General features: G+C 48.2%; 1 protein-coding gene across 1 annotated transcript in view; it reads right to left on the bottom strand.

The window, feature by feature from the left end:
• Positions 1-18,244, bottom strand: part of SH3RF3 (SH3 domain containing ring finger 3) — a 352,997-nt gene that overhangs the window by 19,039 nt on the left and 315,714 nt on the right. The gene's annotated exons all lie outside the window — the stretch shown is intronic.

The raw sequence follows: 18,244 nt of genomic DNA on the forward strand, positions 1-18,244 counted from the left end.
GCTGCCTGTTTAGGAAGGAGCTGGTGAGACTAAAGTGTGGTCAGAGGCCCAACGCACATGGATTTGGCATGACAAACAGTGCCGGGGGCTTCAAGGAGCCTTTAGATAATCAAAATAAAAAACCAAGGGCCGTGGCACATCCTTATCTTCATGTACTGAGTCTGGCTTCCAGACAGCCAGGTACACTTGGAAACCTTTTGATTAGAAATTTATGTTTGGAAAGTTTCCTACTGGAGATGGGGAAACAGTAATTAAAAGCTATGCCCTGGTAAAATTTTGATGGGGAAAGGCACATCTTTGCCTGAAAACATAGTTACTGTGAGAGCAGAGAAAGGGTTATAACAATATAAACGTGTAGTGCTCTTCAGAAAGGATAGGAGAATAGAGGAATATAAGATCTACAATAAATAAAGAGGAAGAGGTTAACAAGCTAATTAAAAGAGACAGAAAAACTGTGCATTTAGCTATTGGCTATTTTAGACATTAAAACATCTTCAAAACTACTGTCCTCAAACGACCAAAGTTGAACATTGATTCCTGAAAAAAAATGCAGAAGGGAAGCAGCAGATAACAATGTGCCAATCTAACTGTGCTTTCTCTAGCTTTTGTTTTTGATGGGAGAGATGCCTGCTCCAGTATGCTGCTTCTCTCGCTCCTCCTGAGGACGGAAACCATTAAGTGAAGCCTTTGTTCAGTGTTCTGCCCATGGCACTGTGCTGGGCACTCTGGAAAGGGAGCCGAATGGGCAGAAGAGAAAGTGGGAGTTGGTTCTGGGTCCTTCAAAGCAGAGCCACAGGCACTGTGACAAACACAGCAGTTTGTCAGGCTCAGAAACAGAGGAAGAACACTGAGGAGCTGGGCCTGGCAAGTGGTTTGGGGCCACCAGCCAAGTTCAATGCAGCAAGAAAGACCTCCTGAAGCAGAGGATACCCTCTTCCTGAGGAACTTCAAGATGGCACATCATGACCGCCTTGAAGTTGGAGGGAGCTGGGTGGCACTGTCATTTATCAGCTGACTGATCGTGAACAAGTTACTTGACTGCTCCTAGAAGTCACTATGAGCCGGGCCCTAAGTCTTGGACATCATCAGCTCTGAGATTCTTAAAACAACCCAGTAAAAAAAAAAAAAAAAAAAAAAAAAAAAACAATCTCTGAGATTCTAAACAACAGACCCAGGGTAATCAACCAGAAAGAAAGTTGCACGATCTGGATTGAGGCCCAGGACTCGATTCCAAATTTTAATGCCAGCTCTACTGCTTTGTCCTGAGAGCTAAGGCACGGAATCCCAATATGGCACCAATAAGTGGGAGGCCCCCCCGGCCATGCCCTGCCGAGGTTTTCATGGTTTAAGTCACTTCGTGGATGGGCACTGAGGTATTTACACAGAGCAGTGATTACAGAACTCCAATGAGGACTACATGATGATAAAACAGGGGGTTGGCCAGTTACCCACCCCCTCATGAAATGGCCACTCTTTGCTCCTCTGGGCTGCTTCTTCAGGATGGGGCACTGCCAGTACCCTCGACACTGGTGGAGGACTACTGAGGATGGCAGGGAAAGCCCCTAGCGAGTGCCCAGCACACAGTGGGCTGTCAACAAGGCCTCTCAGCTATGGTGGCAGTGCATGCTGGCATCTTCATCCATTCCCCTGGCCCCCAGCCAGCTCGCATTCCTGGGAGCCATGGCCGACGTCACAGGAAGGCTCACGCGTCCACTTACCCACCAAAAGGAAGATCGAATAGGACTCAAGGACCAGCTACATATCCCCTAGCCTCTGGAAGCCTCTCGTGCAGTAAGAGGCTGAGAAAGATCCTCCGAGTCCCCGAAACGATGCACTCAGGCTCCCAACTGGAGGAAACACCCTGGTGTCTACTGAAGGGCAGGAATGTTGTGAGAAGCAAACCGCACTAACCATATTGTTTTTCCTTGTTTTGTTCACACTCAGCTTGCTGGATGGAAAGCACCAGGTGCCCTTTTCAGCTCTTAGAAAACATAGTAAATAAATATGGTGACAACATGGAGGGGACTAGAACTTGAGTGCAGAGAGACAGCACAGAGCCGCCTCAGCCAGGCTCTGGTCACCCTGGATGCGACCTGTCCAGGGCACCGGCCTTCCTCATCAACTCCCCGCTGAGCAGGGCCTCTCTTGGGCTCCTTGCCTCCGTACCATGGTTCCTTCCCCTGCCCTCTGCACAGCCGTTGGATTCCCCCCCCCACCCCCCGTCCAAGACACTCAGGGACTTTGTCTCCTGCTTCACTCTAGAGTGTCTCCTGCCGAAAGCTTTGACACACGATTGGCTCTTCAATTCTCTCTTCTGTGGTGAAAGCATCTCTAGCCCCAAGGTCTCAAATGAGCTCTAGGTCTTTTACCTGCAACCTCATCTAGACATTCTTTTAAGATAGAAATCCCACAAATAAAACCATCAACAGATGCCTGAAGCTCTGAGCCAGAGGGCACACACACACACACACACACACACACACACACACACACACACACCAGACGTGTGCCCTCAGCACCAGCGGCAGCCCAGTGCCCTGGCCTCCGAGCCACGGGTCCTTGTCCTCCTCAACACAGGGCAACGGCTCCAGGGCACCTGGCTGCTAGGGTGGGGTCCACACCCCGCGGAGGCTGTTTCTCCAAACTTGCAAATAATGGCAGCCCACGCTCATCCTCCCCCAACCTCCTTGTTCATCAGGCCCGTTCACATGGCCCCTTTCCAGAGGCCTGACTCTCACTCTCTGATTTCCTTCTCAGTCAGGAAGGCAACCACACCAGCGCCCCACACCACTGTTTTACAGAGGACAGACAGCTCAGCAAAGGAGCAGGGGGACACTGACCACGTGCCCGGCGTCTGGACACCATTGCTGTGTTCGGGCACCTTCTCTCAGCTGGCTTGAGCTGCTGTAACGAAACGCCAAATATGGGGTGGCTTAAACAGCAGCAGTGTATTTTCTCATAGCCTAGAGGCTGGACATCCATGAGCGGGGCGCCAACATCGTCAGGCTCTCGGCGAGGCCTCTTTTCCCGGCTACACATGTCCAGCCTCTCACCGAGTCCTTGCGTGGCTGTTCCTCACTGCAGGTGCATACAGAGGAAGCCAGCTCTCTCTTTCTCTTCTTCTAAGGCCACTAATCCCATCATGGCGCCCCACCCTCATGACCTCATCTAATATTTAGCCCCCAAGTCCTCATCTCCAAAGGCCATTGCACTGGGGCTTCGTCATATGAATTTGGGTGGCAGGGGACATAAACACCCCTATATTCATGTCCTTCTCATGCAAAATTTTGTCCATAACAAAATACCACAGACTATACCCAGACACTAGCAAACTTCCTTTCTTGCAGCCTGCCAGCTGGAGGTCCGCGGTTAGACAGCCAGCATGGTGAGGACTGTCTCCCTGCTTGCAGACAGCACCCCTTCTCGTGTGCTCACATGGTCTCCCCTTAGGTGTGCAGGTGGAGGGAGGTCTCTCTCTCTCTCTCTTCTTCTATGGCCACTGATCACAACCTGAGGGGCCCACCCTCATGACATCATCTAACCCTCATTACCCCCCAGACGACCCACCTCACCCTGGGGGGTTAGTCTTTCACTTATGAATTTTGGAGGGACATGAACACTCAGTCCCAGACAGTACTTTATGTAACACAGCTGTTATAGGGGTCACAGTCACCCGATTCACAGATGAGGAAATTCAAATTCAGGGAGATGAAGTGGGTGGGATTGGGCTTTGGATCCAGTTCTTGACAGTGAATCCCAGGCCTTCTCTACCTGTCACGCCACCTGCCATTCCCACTGCACTTGATGAATGAGCGAATGGTGGGAGGGTTTGTCATTCCTTCATCACTGGGGTCTTCAGGGCCTCTGGCCTCGACCCTCTCTCATCCCTGATCCGCCCCATATCCCAGGGTCTGGCCAAAGTTCTGGAGCATTACTTGTGTCTGCTGAATCTAATCAGGCTTCACTTACTGCCCCTGACAGTCACACCTCCAGGGCTGGACAGGCTCAAATGCCCCCATAGGTCCCACAGTTCCTTGAACCAGCCTCCATGCAGTGAAACTCTCAGAGTGACAGACATTGGATGTCATCTCCAGATCTAACAGAGCCAATGTGGGTGGGGCAGTGGAGTCACATCACAGGGACAGAGCCCTGGCATCCCCGATTCCTGTCCTCATTGTTCTCTTTCCTCTTGGCCTCATTGCCACCAAAGCCTTCCCCAGGGACAGCTCCTTGCACACACCCCCAGGTCTTAGGCCCAGCCCAGGGCAGCACCCCACCAAGGTGCTGAACAGGTGGGGTCAGAGCCTGGTCGGCCTGTGGCAGCCGCACAACCAACTTCTTTGGTGTGGGCCCACGGTACTGTCACTCCACACAGCAGGTGAGGCCAGGGTCATGGCATCCTGGGCAGGTGTGGCCCACCATCAGTGGGTGCTAAATGAAGAAGGGACATGCATGGCTTGGAAGATATGCATCAGGCTTGTTGGGTGTGCACTAGGAAAGGACAGGTCACAGGGCACTGGGATACTCATTCTGAAGCTGAGATACCAGTCTGAGACTCCAGACAAAGATGGGAAAGACAGGCAAGGCAGCAGAGCAGCAAGGAGCAGGACACAGACCACCTGTCTACTCCAGTCCAACTACCTACCAGCCATACACCTTGGACAAGAGCCCTAAAGTTTCTGTGCTTCAGAAGTGGGGTAACAGTAGCACCCCCCACAGAGAGTTATTATGGGAACCAAATGGAACCATACATGCTATATGCCTGACACCTGGGAGATGCATGCTTGTCTGCAGTCACAGTCACTGTCACTGTCCATGGAGATGCTGGACACAAGGCCTTCTTTCTGCAAGAATAAGTCTTGGTATGAATGATACGTGTCATTTCATAGCTGCTTTTTACTATGTTGGAGAAGAAAATATGACCCCTCAGCCAAGGGAACAGTGCGGAATCTGGTCTTTCCTTCTGAATCAATGGTCCTCTCAAGTAGCAATGTTGAAATCACCCTTCCTACAGGCTGTGGTGACAGGTCTGACCCAAGGGGACATACCACTTGTGCAGCTCTGAGCTGTAGAGGGCTGTCAGGTCCACAGAGCAGTCCAGGCCCCCCTCCCTACTATTAAGAAACTGACAATCTATTTCAACTGAAAAACAAGGAGGCAGGGGGTGTGTGTAGGTGCCCAGCACTGACAGGTGGCAGGGGTGGACGGGGCTGTGAAGTTCAGTAGGAGGGCTCCTGGCACCCCCAGGCCATTGCTTCCTTTGCCCATGTCACTGGGAGCTGGAAAGCCAGACTCTATAAGATAATATATTCAACAGAATTTACTTTTGCACTTAATATAAAAGCACTGAATCTGAGGTAGCCCTAATAGACAAGCAATGTTCCGGCTGAACTCAGGGAAAGAGTGAGAGGTCACAGAGCTAGATCCTGAGTCCCCTCCCATTCACCCTCCTTGTGAAGTGACTTTGCACTCCCCTTGTTACGTGATATAGGAGTTGCGTCTCGTCCACATGGGCCGGGGTCATTGGGATAGCCTTGGCTGATAAGCATAGGAAATGCCAGTGGCAGGGCCATGGCAGGAAGATGCCATGCACTCATGCTTGGAGCCCAGCTGTCACACTGCAAGGAAGCCCAAGCTGCCCACTCATAGAGACCCCGGAGAGGCCACAGCTGGTGTTTGAAGAACAGCCCAACAGAGTCACAAGCCAACTGCCAAACCTGTAAGCAAAAACACATCCCAACAGACTTCTTTGGAAAATGTTACAGAAACATTGGAAACATGTACAATTGAAGGCTCACCAGGCATCCAAATAATAGATGAGAAGAATTCTGTCAAGAGAGATGCCAAGACCTGAGCTTCAATATATTTTTACTGAGTTATCGAGTTCTAGATAACCTAATACAACCAAGTCAAAAAGGAGACTAACCAGAGGGGTGTGCAGAAACTAGAAGGCCCATCCTGATTTCCAGGCTTGACTGGGAATTGGGGTAGAAGGGTTTTACCCAGAGGATGCATTTTTCAGACAGCTCACAGAATCCAATCCATGCAAATCTGAGCGTATCAAAGAGACAGATCGGTGTCTCTTTACAGGAACCAAGAAAGAGAGAAGAAATAAAAAAGAGACAGAAGGTGAAACTGAACAAAGCTGTGAGGACATAAAAGCATTTAAATTGCTTTTCCCAAATGCTGCCTCCTACCAGGGAAGCTCATTTCCCTCTGCAAAGACACTGCTCAGCTAGCTTAGAGGACTTGGTGGGCTTTTTGTCACTGTCGTTGGACAGTATGCTCAGGGGACCTGTTCCTCAAAGCCCTCTCTCAGCCTTGTTGGTCCTCACCAGGGTGAGGGAGGCCAGGAGGCAGACATGAAAGAAGAGATCTCTGGGCAGGTCTACACTGAAGGGAGAGTTCCATGGGGCTGTGATCCAATCACTTCAATTCCCAACTCCTGCTGGGAGAACCTAAGTAAGGGCTAGCTCTCCCCTACCCACACATGTCTGGTGGGGACAAAGACTTTCTGATCTCCTGATCTCCTTTTAGGGACTTCAGGATTGGGTTGGGAGAGGGCCATGGGGAACCACCAAAAGCCATGGCTATGGGAATGAGTGATGTGCAGCTGACTGTATATGGCTTGCCATTTTTTCCTTGGAGGGCAGAGAGTGACTCTAGAGGTGAAGGCTGTGTCTTTGTAGAGATGTGAAAAGAAATGTTCTCTCCTCTGGGTCAGTTCCTAATAGTCACTACAGGACCAGAGGGCCCCCTACCCTGGGGGAAGGAAGTGTAAGCTTAGAAGATTTTCCAGTTTTCCTCAAGGCTATGGTCGTTCAGGGTCAATGTCTTCATAATCACCTGTTGAGGCTCCTGGAGAGGGCATTCAAAAGTCCAGTATCCTTAGTTCTTGACATAGTAGAGTCCAGCTTAACAAGAACATTCAAATATTTTGTATATGAGATCTCATTGTAGGACCTGCTTGAAGAGTCTAAGACGATCTGAGTAGGAACCTCACCTTGGGGTTGTGCCACAATTGTCAAAGGCTCATTATGCACACGATCATATCTGCTCTTCACCCAATCCCAAACTATGACAGCACCGGCGGCATTCCCTATGAATGTCACACTGAAGGATATTAGTAGATGGGCAAAAGAAGGAAACCTAGACTTCTAGACTAGGCTAGGATATTCTTGAACCTTCTCTATGCTAACAAGTTAAATTTTCAAAAATTTAATTTTATTTTGAGAAAAACACTGAACACAAGATCTACCCTTTTTAAGAATCCAGCACAGAATTGTGTACAATCTAGTATTGCTGACTGCTGGTACAAGGTTCTAGAGCAAATGTCCAGGATGAAGTCACCCTGCTTAAGGGGAACTTTATCAACAGGCATAAGTTGATAGCAATATGAATAAATTCTAATAAGCTAAGTTTTACTGCAGGAGTTTTTTGGGTAGGCCTAGGGCTCTTTTAAAAATGAAGAAAGGATTCTGAAGATTTGGAAAGACAATGAGTTGACAGCATAGTATCAACATAACCAAGAGTCAGAGCCAAGCCTGGGCCCCGGGGTCCAAACTCAATTCATGGTTCTAGGGACACAGCTAGTTTATACGTTTATACACCAGTGGTTCTCAGCCAGGGGCAATTTTGCTCCCCAGGACACACAGGGAAGATTTCTGGCTGTCACAACTGGGGTACAACATGCTACCAGGTCTAGCTGGCAGAAACCAGTAGTGTGAGGGCCTAGGTGCCATAGATGGTTGAGCATCTGATTCTTGGTTTTGGCTCAGGTCATGATCTCAGGATCATGAGATGGAACCCTGTGTCAGGCTCTACACTCAGCGTGGAGTCTGCTCTCCCCTTGCCCCTTCCCCATCTCTCTCTCTCTAATAAATCTTAAAAAAAAAAAAGAAGAAAAAGAAAAAAAGAAACCAGGAGTGATGCTCAACATCCAAGAATCATCTGGCCCAAAGAATGTGAAGGCTGCCAAGCCTCGGTGGCTATGGCAGGTAGCAGGCACTCCCTGTGGGTCTGTCCCTGTCCCTTGCTGAAGCCCTCTATGGTACAAGGAGTGCAGATGCTGGCTGCAGGTTGGCTATACTCTGGCTGCTAGTCAGCATCACACTCCTCTCTCCACTTTGGCCCTGAGACCCAGGCAGCTACAGGAAGCAAGCTTGGACCAGCTCTTAGGAGGCAGGAGGGCAGGCTGCCACTCTGTGGGTTTGCTTTGGGGAGCAAGGAGGTGCAGGGGCGATGATGGGTGTGTTTGGAGAGAATGATCCAGAAGAACTTGGAGATTCGGAGATAACATTGAAAGGTACTATTTCAACGTCTGTGATCTGGGGAGGTGGGGGTCGCCCCTCTTGGTGCTGGAGTGGGCAGGCCGGGGCTGGCTTCTGGAAGGCTGCTGAATTCTCCAGCCAGGAGCGAGTGTGGCACATTTATGTTCCCATCCTAAACTGTCAGGGACGGCGGGCCTCCAAAACCGTCAATACTGCCCCCAGTTTGCTGTGAAAGCAAAGAGTCATCTCTGGTATTTTGGATAGTAGACAGGACTTGGCCCTCAAGCTTCCCAGACTCCTGGCTTCCATGTGTGCCCCCTCACAATGGCAGGCTTCCCTGGTTCCGAAGCCCTGACAACAAGTGCACACGTCTGTGGCTGTGGGCCTCTATGTGGTTCTGACTGTAAGCTGCCCCCCACCGACTGTGGACATCACATGTTGCTCCCAGGTGTCCCCAGAGGGATGTGCCCTGCTCTTGGCCAAGGCCATGCTTCCCTCAACAGGGCACCACATCTGAAGCCCATCCTCTCCCAGAGCTCTGCTGGGGTGTCGGCAGGCAAATATCCATGGTCAGTTCATGTTTGCAGCCCAAATGGTGTACAGAAACCTGAGGGCCTTCTTTCCTCAATAGGCCTGCCCCAACTATCAAACTCATAACTCAATCTCATCTTCCTGTTTTAAAAGAACAGCTACAGAGAGCCATGCCCACAGCCACCTCCCCAAGGAGCAGCCAAGGCCTGCACCTGCGTGCCTTCCAGCAAGTGCTCTTGCGCACCGGCCCAGCCTCTCTGCACCTGTACCTTCCCAATACCTGCCAGCTCTGAAATCCACCAACCACCAGCCCCGCATTATCATCTCAAGTGCAAGCTACCCCCCCAAAAAAAATAAGGTGATGAGGTCAGATAGAGGCATGGGAAGTTTCTCCCAGTGCCATGGCCCCCTCCCTGACTGTGATCTCCACTTTTGAGGGAAAGACAGTATGTAGGTGGACTTTCTGGCCCTAAGTGGGGGCAGCATTTATGTGTGGGGACATGTTAGTGTAGGAGTAGGGGTAGCTCTGCTGATGAGAGGGAGCCGCACAAGAGAGCAGGTGGGAGACACTGCAGGAGAGAGAGCACAGGGGAAGGCAGCTGATGTGCCCTGGTGGGGGCCCATGCACTAGGGGCCCCTCAGACTGGCTCAGGCCCGGTGAGACAGGGCCAGTGGGGGCCCGTGAGGAAGGGAGGTACGTGGACAGGCTGGCGGTTGCAGAGGACACCAGTGCTCCCCACTATCCATCTGCTGTGAGCCCTAATCATGATTTCAGGCTCCACTTGGAAAACATCTCCCCTCTGAAACTTGGATGGGCACTTGTGGAGGAGTTTATTTCTCTCTCCTGTGCTCTGCCCTGTTACGTCTGGGTGCTTTAGGCCCTCTGCGGCCTCTGTACTTGCTGCTTTGACCTTCCCCGACAAAGAAGCACCAGGCACAACCCATCATATTCACCCCGGATCCAGGGCCTAATGCTGGTGGTGCCCCCAGAGCACCCCATGTCCTGAGTGTGGAGCCAGCCTGCACTCGATAAGTGGCCACGAGCCCACAGCCAAAGGGGCAGCTCACTCAGGGCCAAGGCTCACGTCCAAGTCCTCCGAGGAGCCTGGGTGCCAAATGGGGACCAGATCAGACCTCTGGGTGGCACTCACGCTTGGAGGCAAGCAGCCATTCTCTTGAGGCAAACTATCAGAGCTGAGCCAGAGTGCACTGGGTTTAATACAGCTAAATGAGGGAGGATCAAAATGCTGAGGTTTCAGTTCTTTACAGATTCTTCTGGACTCAGCACCTGAGAAGCTGTAGTAACGTGTGACCCTGTGCCTTTGACATCTCATTCCAATGCCATAATCTTTTCACTGAAGTAAGAAGGCCCTGTTAACTCCGTAGAATTTATAGCATCACATTCCTTTCTTTAAAATTGCTTCGAAGGAGATTAGGCCACCAGGCAGATGGGCAGAGATAAGAAACTGGAAGAGCATCGCTTGCTCTAGGGCATCCAGGCTGTGCTATGGTTTTGTCCTGCTATGGTTTTGTCCTGCTACAACTTTGCCTCACATTTGGATTTCCAACAGGCTTCTGGCTCGTTTTCTGTAAAGCCTATACAGAACTTCCAAAATTATTAGATTAAATAAAATGAATTTGGATGAAATCTCTGTAAAACCTGGCATCCTTCTGAAAGATTTCTGGGATGGAATGAGAAAGATGAAACACTTTACTCAGGTATGCCAAGTCCATGTGCTTTCTGAAATTTTTTTCCCCCTAAAACAAACCAGATGGATAGAAATCAATTCATCCAGACTGAAAGGCAGCTGCAGGATGGTCAGTTATGTGCAGAAGGAGCAGCATGCTTCATCAAGGGCATGCAGAATTTCTGAGGCTCAGTTATGAGTCAAAGCTATTATTTCCATTAGCGCTTACCGTGGGCTGACAGCAACCCAGGACTGGCAGGCAGCCTGCAAGCTCTGCAGGATGATTTGAATTTCCTTCCTACATTTGTGTGCTTCTTAAAACAGACTGCTTCCAGGAAATGCGAGATGCACACCCCACCTGCAAGCCACCCTCAGAGCTGTAGGTGAGGAACGGAGGCCGGCTGGCAGGGTCGTCCCCAGCCACTGCCCTGCCACCCCTGCCACCACCTGGCTGGGAGCAGCCTACACCCTGGCCAGGAGCACCTCCCTGATTAGGGGCCCAGATTTGGGCGTTCATCCGTGTCCAATTTTCAATTGGCAAAAGCTCCTAACTTTCTCTGAGGAACCACCATCATGAGGCCATGCGTGGGTGTCATCATCACATTAAATAGAAAAGGAAATCTGGAAGAAGCTGAGGTGTCAGAATCCAGGTGAATGCATCCTACCGGTCCCCCTACCTGCTCTGCTCGTGCCTGCATTCTCGGTCTCATCTTGGAGGGAAATGGATTACCTCCTAGACCAAATGACATGACGGGTGGTGCACACAGGCCTACCTTCTGAGAGCTCCCAGGCAGCCACTTTACCTGTGGCCGAGGCATCTCAGCAGAAGAGAACGTGGGAACAGTGAAGTAAGAGGTGCTCCACGCAGAAGAGCAGGATAAGTTATCTGTGTGCTGTGGGCGGTTTTATCTTCCATGCCTTAATTCTGGGCATTGTTTTCTATTGTGGATGTGGAGGCTGAGACGGAAGGAGGTCCATCGGCCCCACCCAGCTGCATCCTGGAGCAGGTGACTCAGAAAGCAGCCTCATCCCATGAAGTGCCACACCATCGGCCTCTGAGCACAACTGTGGGCCAGGGGAGATGAAGGAAGGTAGTCGATGACCCTGGCCCCACACAGGCCGTTCCTATGGTGGATGTTGTTACAAGTGTTTTCTTGTAATCAGTTAAGAGGAATGGAATAGAGCTCATTTTGTTTTTGTGGTAAGGTCCTTGGACTCCTTGATGAGAGGATGCTGTGAACCTGTAAGACGTGGCCCTTCTGTGCCAGAGGAAACAGGAAAGCTCTCATGTGTGAGAGTATGGATTTGCCTGTACTAACTAGAAGACAGTCCTGGTTGCTCGTTGCCAGCTACAATAACCACCCAAAATGGGATTCTCAAATATTAAAGTCATTACCATCAAGTAATTCCAGCTTGCAGGGTAATTCACATTATCTGCTCATGGGTTCATTTTGCTGCTTGCACTTTCAGAAAATGTTCTGAAAACCCTTGTGGTCTAGGTTGAGACGCTCCACGGAAGCACAAATGAGGCTGTCCACAGTCACAATGGACAAGTGCCTGGCCCCAAACATCACACGACTGCTGGAGGCCATTCAGTTGTTCTTCTGACTAAAGTCACAGGTCATTCCCGACCTGCTTCCTGAGCCTCCTGAGCAGAGGCAGGTAAGATAAACCGCCTGGAGCTTTGAAATGCCTTGCATGTTACATGCATCTGGAAGCTCAGAAGACCACCACTAAGTGTGGAGGAGGTTCCAGGGTCCCACCTTTAGAGGGTCACGGTCACCAGAAGAAACAGTTCTGAATTCTGCTTCTTTGTTATTCTGTGAGGTAATGGTTTGTGCTCTCTGCTCTCCACGCACATGGTAGCATTTTCTTTCCTGGCCCATTGGGATCAGATGAGGCCATGCATCTCGTTCTGAGCAATGAGTTGTGGGAAAACTTGTGAGCAAATGTGATGTGTCACTTCTGGGCTGAAACATTTAATTACTCACGAGAAACCTTCCGGGAGTCTCTCCCTCTCCTAGCAGCCAGCAACGGCGGCGGTGGCAGGTCTACCAGCTGACTCCTGAGATGGGAGGACCTGTATTACTGACTCTAGCCAAATGGCAAAGCAGCTGAGGTTTATATGAGAAATGATCTGCTATTTAGGATTGCTCATGTTTTGTTCCATTTTCCATGATTTGTTCCATCACATGGTAAATACAAAGACAAGACTGTAGAATGGTCAGGATCAGGAGTGGTAAGGTGGTATCATACCATAGTGCATGTACTGTTTCTGAAATAGATATGAAAACCATGTTCATTCTTCTGGCTCTAAAATGTGTATTTTCACAAAAATACACTAAGTTCTTTTTTAAAACGAAGTGTTGTCCTCTTTTTTTATAACATGGATAAGTTTTGACATATGCATACACCTGTGAAACATTACCACAGTCAGGGCACATGCATTCCCATTACCCCTAAATGTGTGCTCATGCTCCCTGTTAGTCCCTTGCCACATATCTCCTGACCTCAGGAAACCACGATCTACTTTCTGTCTCTATAGGTTGGTTTGCATTTTCTGAAATTTTATATAAATGAAATGATCCTTTTTTTTTCTCTTTGGCTTCTTTAATGATCTTCTGAGTCATCTATATCACTGTGTGTATCAGTAGCTCATTTCTTTTCATTGCTGATTTAGTATTCCGTTGTAGAGCTGCCACCCTGTTGTTCATCTATTCAGCAGTTGATTGACATCTGGGTTGATTCCAGTTTGGAGTTGTTACAAATAAATCTGGTGCGAATGCTCATGTAGGAGTCTTTGTAAAAGCCTGTGTTTCCAATTCTCCTGGGTAAGTATTTAGGGGTAGAATGGCTGGGTACCATTTTTATATTTCCACTAGCAATAGATGAGAGTTCCCTATCTAATACTTGAAATATTCAGCCTCTCCCTCCCTCACTGAACATGGACACACACAGACATACAGACACAGACACAGACACACACACACACGCACACACATTAAGGAGTAAGTTTCTACATAAATACAAGCACAAGTCTTGTAGAAAAAATTCTAGCCTTGTCTTCATTACAGAATAACTTTCTTGTCTCTATGGCCAAGTCAATTATTGTGTTACCTTCCTTCCCCCATCTTTAATGATAATGTAATTATTCACTTCCTCTACCAGAACAAAAAGAGTCTATCTTGCTCCATATTGCTTTCATCTCTGAGACCTTCACCTACTTGTTCCACTGCCTGCCTCCTCCAGTGGACCCACTGCTCTTTCTAAAAACATATTCAAGACCCTATCACTCTCTAGTTTTAAATCACTAAAGACTCAGTACTGCATTTCCATGAGGATCCAGATTCCCTGCTGTGGCTCATGAGGTCTCCTTGGGCAGCCTACTGATCTCCTGTACCTCTGTTACTCCAGTTCACCCAGTTCCTGCCACATTAGTACTTCTGACTTTCTTCAAATGTGCCACACTTACTGTCCTCAGGGCCCTGGCTCTTGTAATCTCCTGATCTAGAACACTCTTCTCCCTTGCATGGCTGCTTCCTTCCTTTCTTCCTTTTAGGCCTCTCTAAAACACCACACCCGTCCACTGCTGCCCTGCTTATTTTTCTTCATTCTGCTTAAAGGATCTGGAAGGATATTTGTTAGTTCTTTGCTTACACATTTGGCTTTCCCCTACCACAAGTCAACTCCAGAAGGGCAAAGACCTTGTTTGCCTTGTTCACCACTGGATCTTGATGCTAAGAAATATAGCTGAGATACGGTACTCACCAAACAGTTCAAGGATAATATATGTCTAGGGCGCTAGGAGCCCCACTGCATGAGGACTGATTTGTGATCTGCATTTGTTTAATCTAGATTTTAAAAAGTCTTGAGTTGGAGACTTCAGCACCCATCCCCTCTCAGTAACTGACAGACCCAGCAGGCAGAAAACCAGTAAGGACATAGTTGAACTCAACCCCACCATCCATCCACTGGATCTAACTGATATCCGTAGACTATTTTATCCAACAACAGCAGAATACACATTCTTTTTAAGCTCACATGGAACAGTCACTAAGATAGATCACATTCTGAGCCATAAAACATGCCTGAACAAGCTTAAAATAAAAATTGCACAATGTCTGCTCTCAGACCACAATGCAATTAAACTAGAAATTAATAACAGAAAGATAACTGGAAAATCCCCAAATATTTGGAGATTAAGCAACACACTTCTAAATACAACACGGATCAAAGAAGGAATCTCAAGAGAAATTTAAAAATATTGTGATTAAGTGAAAATTAAAGTACAGCTTATCAAAATTTGTGAGATTTAGTGAAAGCAGGGCTTAGAGGGAAGTTTGTAGCATTGGGTGCATATATTAGAAAAGAAGATCTAAAATCAATAATCTAAGCCTCCACCTTAGGAAATTAGAAAAAGAACAAAGTGAATTCTAAGTAAGCAGAAGAAAATAAATAAAAAAATTAGAGCAGAAATCATTGAAGTTGAAAACAGGGACTTGATAAACCTCTGGCTGAGCAAGGTAAATAAGAGAAGACACAAAATACTAATGTCAGATGTGAAAGAGGGGACATCACCACAGGTCCTGGGGGCATCACAAAATAATAAGGAAATATGAATAATTTCATGCTTACAAATTTGATAAGCTAGATGAAATGGACCAATTCCTTAAAAGACACAATCTGCCAAAACTTACCCAAGAAGAAACAATCTGAATAGGACTAACTCTATAAAAGAAATTGAATCAATTATTATTATTTTTTAAATAATAAATTTATTTTTTATTGGTGTTCAATTTGCCAACATACAGAATAACACCCAGTGCTCATCCCGTCAAGTGCCCCCCTCAGTGCCCATCACCCATTCTCCCCCAGCCCCCGCCCTCCTCCCCTTCCACCACCCCTAGTTCATTTCCCAGAGTTAGGAGTCTTTATGTTCTGTCTCCCTTTCTGATATTTCCTACCCATTTCTTCTCCCTTCCCTTCTATTCCCTTTCACTATTATTTATTGAATCAATTATTAATAACCTTCCAAAACAGAAAGCACAAGCCCAGATGGGTTCATTGGTGAATTCTGCCAACATTTAAGGAAGAATTATACCAATTCACTACCATTTCTTTCAGAAGATAGAAGCTGAGGGAATATTTCTAAGAGAATATTTTCCTCTTCTCCAAGGCCAGCATTATCCTAGTAACAAAACCAGATTTAAAAATTACAAGAAAAGAAGGGCTTGGGGCAAGATGGCGGAAGAGTAGGGTCCCCAAGTCACCTGTCCCCACCAAATTACCTAGATAACCTTCAAATCATCCTGAAAATCTATGAATTCGGCCTGAGATTTAAAGAGAGAACAGCTGGAATGCTACAGTGAGAAGAGTTCGCACTTCTATCAAGGTAGGAAGACGGGGAAAAAAAGAAATAAAGAAACAAAAGGCATCCAAGGGGGAGGGGCCCCGTGAGGAGCCGGGCTAAGGCCTGGGTGAGTCCCCCCAGGACAGGAAAGCTCCCTCCGGGAGAAGCAGGAGCTTCACCAACCTTCCCGGGCATAAAGGCGCTTGCAGGGAGTTAGGGCAGGGCCCCAGGAGGGCGGGGATGCCCTCAGGCTCCCTGGGACACTAACAGACACCTGCGCCCCGGGGAGAGCGCCCCACACCCCGCGGCCGAGCTCCCTAAAGGGCTGCAGCGTGCACGGCTGGACCCGGGAGCAGCTCAGAGGGCCTCGGGCGGAGGCTCCGCGGAGAGGAGGTTGTGCTGCCGGGAGCGCGAATCCAACAGCGCAGGCCCCGGAGCACAGGGCGCCGGGGACACAGCCCAAGATCTGGCCTCCCCCCGGGGACAGGCAGAAGCCAGGAGGGCACAGGACAGCAAGGACACTCTTGCCCCGAGCTGAGCAGATCAGCGGCCCGCCCCCGGAGCCTCCAGGCCCTGCAGACAGAGAGCTCCTAGTTACTGCGGGAGCTGACTCCAGGCCTGGAGAGCTGGCCGCAGCTGCGGTTGTTGTTCCTCCTGGGGCCTCACAGGATAAACAGCTCCCACTGAGCCTCACAGTGGCCTCACTGGATAAATAGGTTAAACAACCTTCACCGAGCCCTGCACCAAGCAGGGGGCTGAGCAGCAGCCCCAAGTGCTGACACCTGAAAATCAGCACAGCAGGCCCCTCCCCCAGAAGACCAGCTGGACGGACAGGGGAAAAACAAATTATTGACCAAGCAGCACTGGAAAGTTCCAGGGGAAGTCGAGGGATTTACAGTATACAGAATCAGAGTTTTTTGTTTTTTGATTTCTGTTTCCTTCCCCCCTCTTTTTTTTTCTTTTCTTCTCTTCTCTTTTTTTAACCTTCCTTTTTTTCTTTTTCTTTTCTTCTTTCTCTTCTCTCTTTTTCTCCTTTTCCCAATACAACTTGTTTTTGGCCACTCTGCACTGAGCAAAATGACTAGAAGGAAAAACTCACCTCAAAAGAAAGAATCAGAAACAGTCCTCTTGCCCACAGAGTTACAAAATTTGGATTACAATTCAATGTCAGAAAGCCAATTCAGAAGCACAATTATAAAGCTACTGGTGGCTCTAGAAAAAAGCATAAAGGACTCAAGAGACTTCATGACTGCAGAATTTAGATCTAATCAGGCAGAAATTAAAAATCAATTAAATGAGATGCAATCCAAACTAGAGGTCCTAACGACCAGGGTTAACGAGGTAGAAGAGCAAGTGAGTAACACAGAAGACAAGTTGATGGCAAGGGGGGAAACTGAGGAAAAAAAGCAAAAAACAATTAAAAGATCATGAGGATAGATTAAGGGAAATAAGTGACAGCCTGAGGAAGAAAAATCTACGTTTAATTGGGGTTCCCAAGGGCGCCGAAAGGGACAGAGGTCCAGAATATGTATTTCAACAAATCATAGCTGAAAACTTTCCTAATCTGGGAAGGGAAAAAGGCATTCAGATCCAGGAAATAGAGAGATTCCCCCCCTAAAATCAATAAAAACCGTTCAACAGCTCGACATTTAATAGTGAAGCTTGCAAATTCCAAAGATAAAGAGAAGATCCTTAAAGCAGCAAGAGATAAGATATTCCTAACTTATATGGGGAGAAATATCAGAATAACGGCAGATCTCTCCACAGAGACCTGGCAGGCCAGAAAGGGCTGGCAGGATATATTCAGGGTCCTAAATGAGAAGAACCTGCAGCCAAGAATACTTTATCCAGCAAGACTCTCATTCAGAATAGAAGGAGAGATAAATAGCTTCCAAGATAGGCAGGAACTGAAAGAATATGTGACCACCAAACCAGCTCTGCAAGAAATTTTAAGAGGGACTCTTAAAATTCCTCTTTAAGAGGAAGTCCAATGGAACAACCCACAAAAACAGGGACTGAATAGGTATCATAATGACACTAAACTCATATCTTTCAATAGTAACTCTGAAAGTGAATGGGCTTAACGACCCCATCAAAAGGCACAGGGTTTCAGACTGGATAAAAAAGCAGGACCCATCTATGTGCTGTCTACAAGAGACTCATTTTATTTTATTTTATTTTTTAATTATTTTTATTTTTTTTTATTTATGATAGTCACAGAGAGAGAGAGAGGCAGAGACATAGGCAGAGGGAGAAGCAAGCTCCATGCACTGGGAGCCCAATGTGGGATTCGATCCCGGGTCTCCAGGATCACGCCCTGGGCCAAAGGCAGGCGCCAAACCGCTGCACCACCCAGGGATCCCAAGAGACTCATTTTAGACATAAGGACACCCAGAGCCTGAAAA

Source organism: Nyctereutes procyonoides, unplaced genomic scaffold (genome assembly GCF_905146905.1).
Source record: "Nyctereutes procyonoides isolate TBG_1078 unplaced genomic scaffold, NYPRO_anot_genome, whole genome shotgun sequence".
Classification (NCBI taxonomy): Eukaryota; Metazoa; Chordata; class Mammalia; order Carnivora; family Canidae; genus Nyctereutes; species Nyctereutes procyonoides.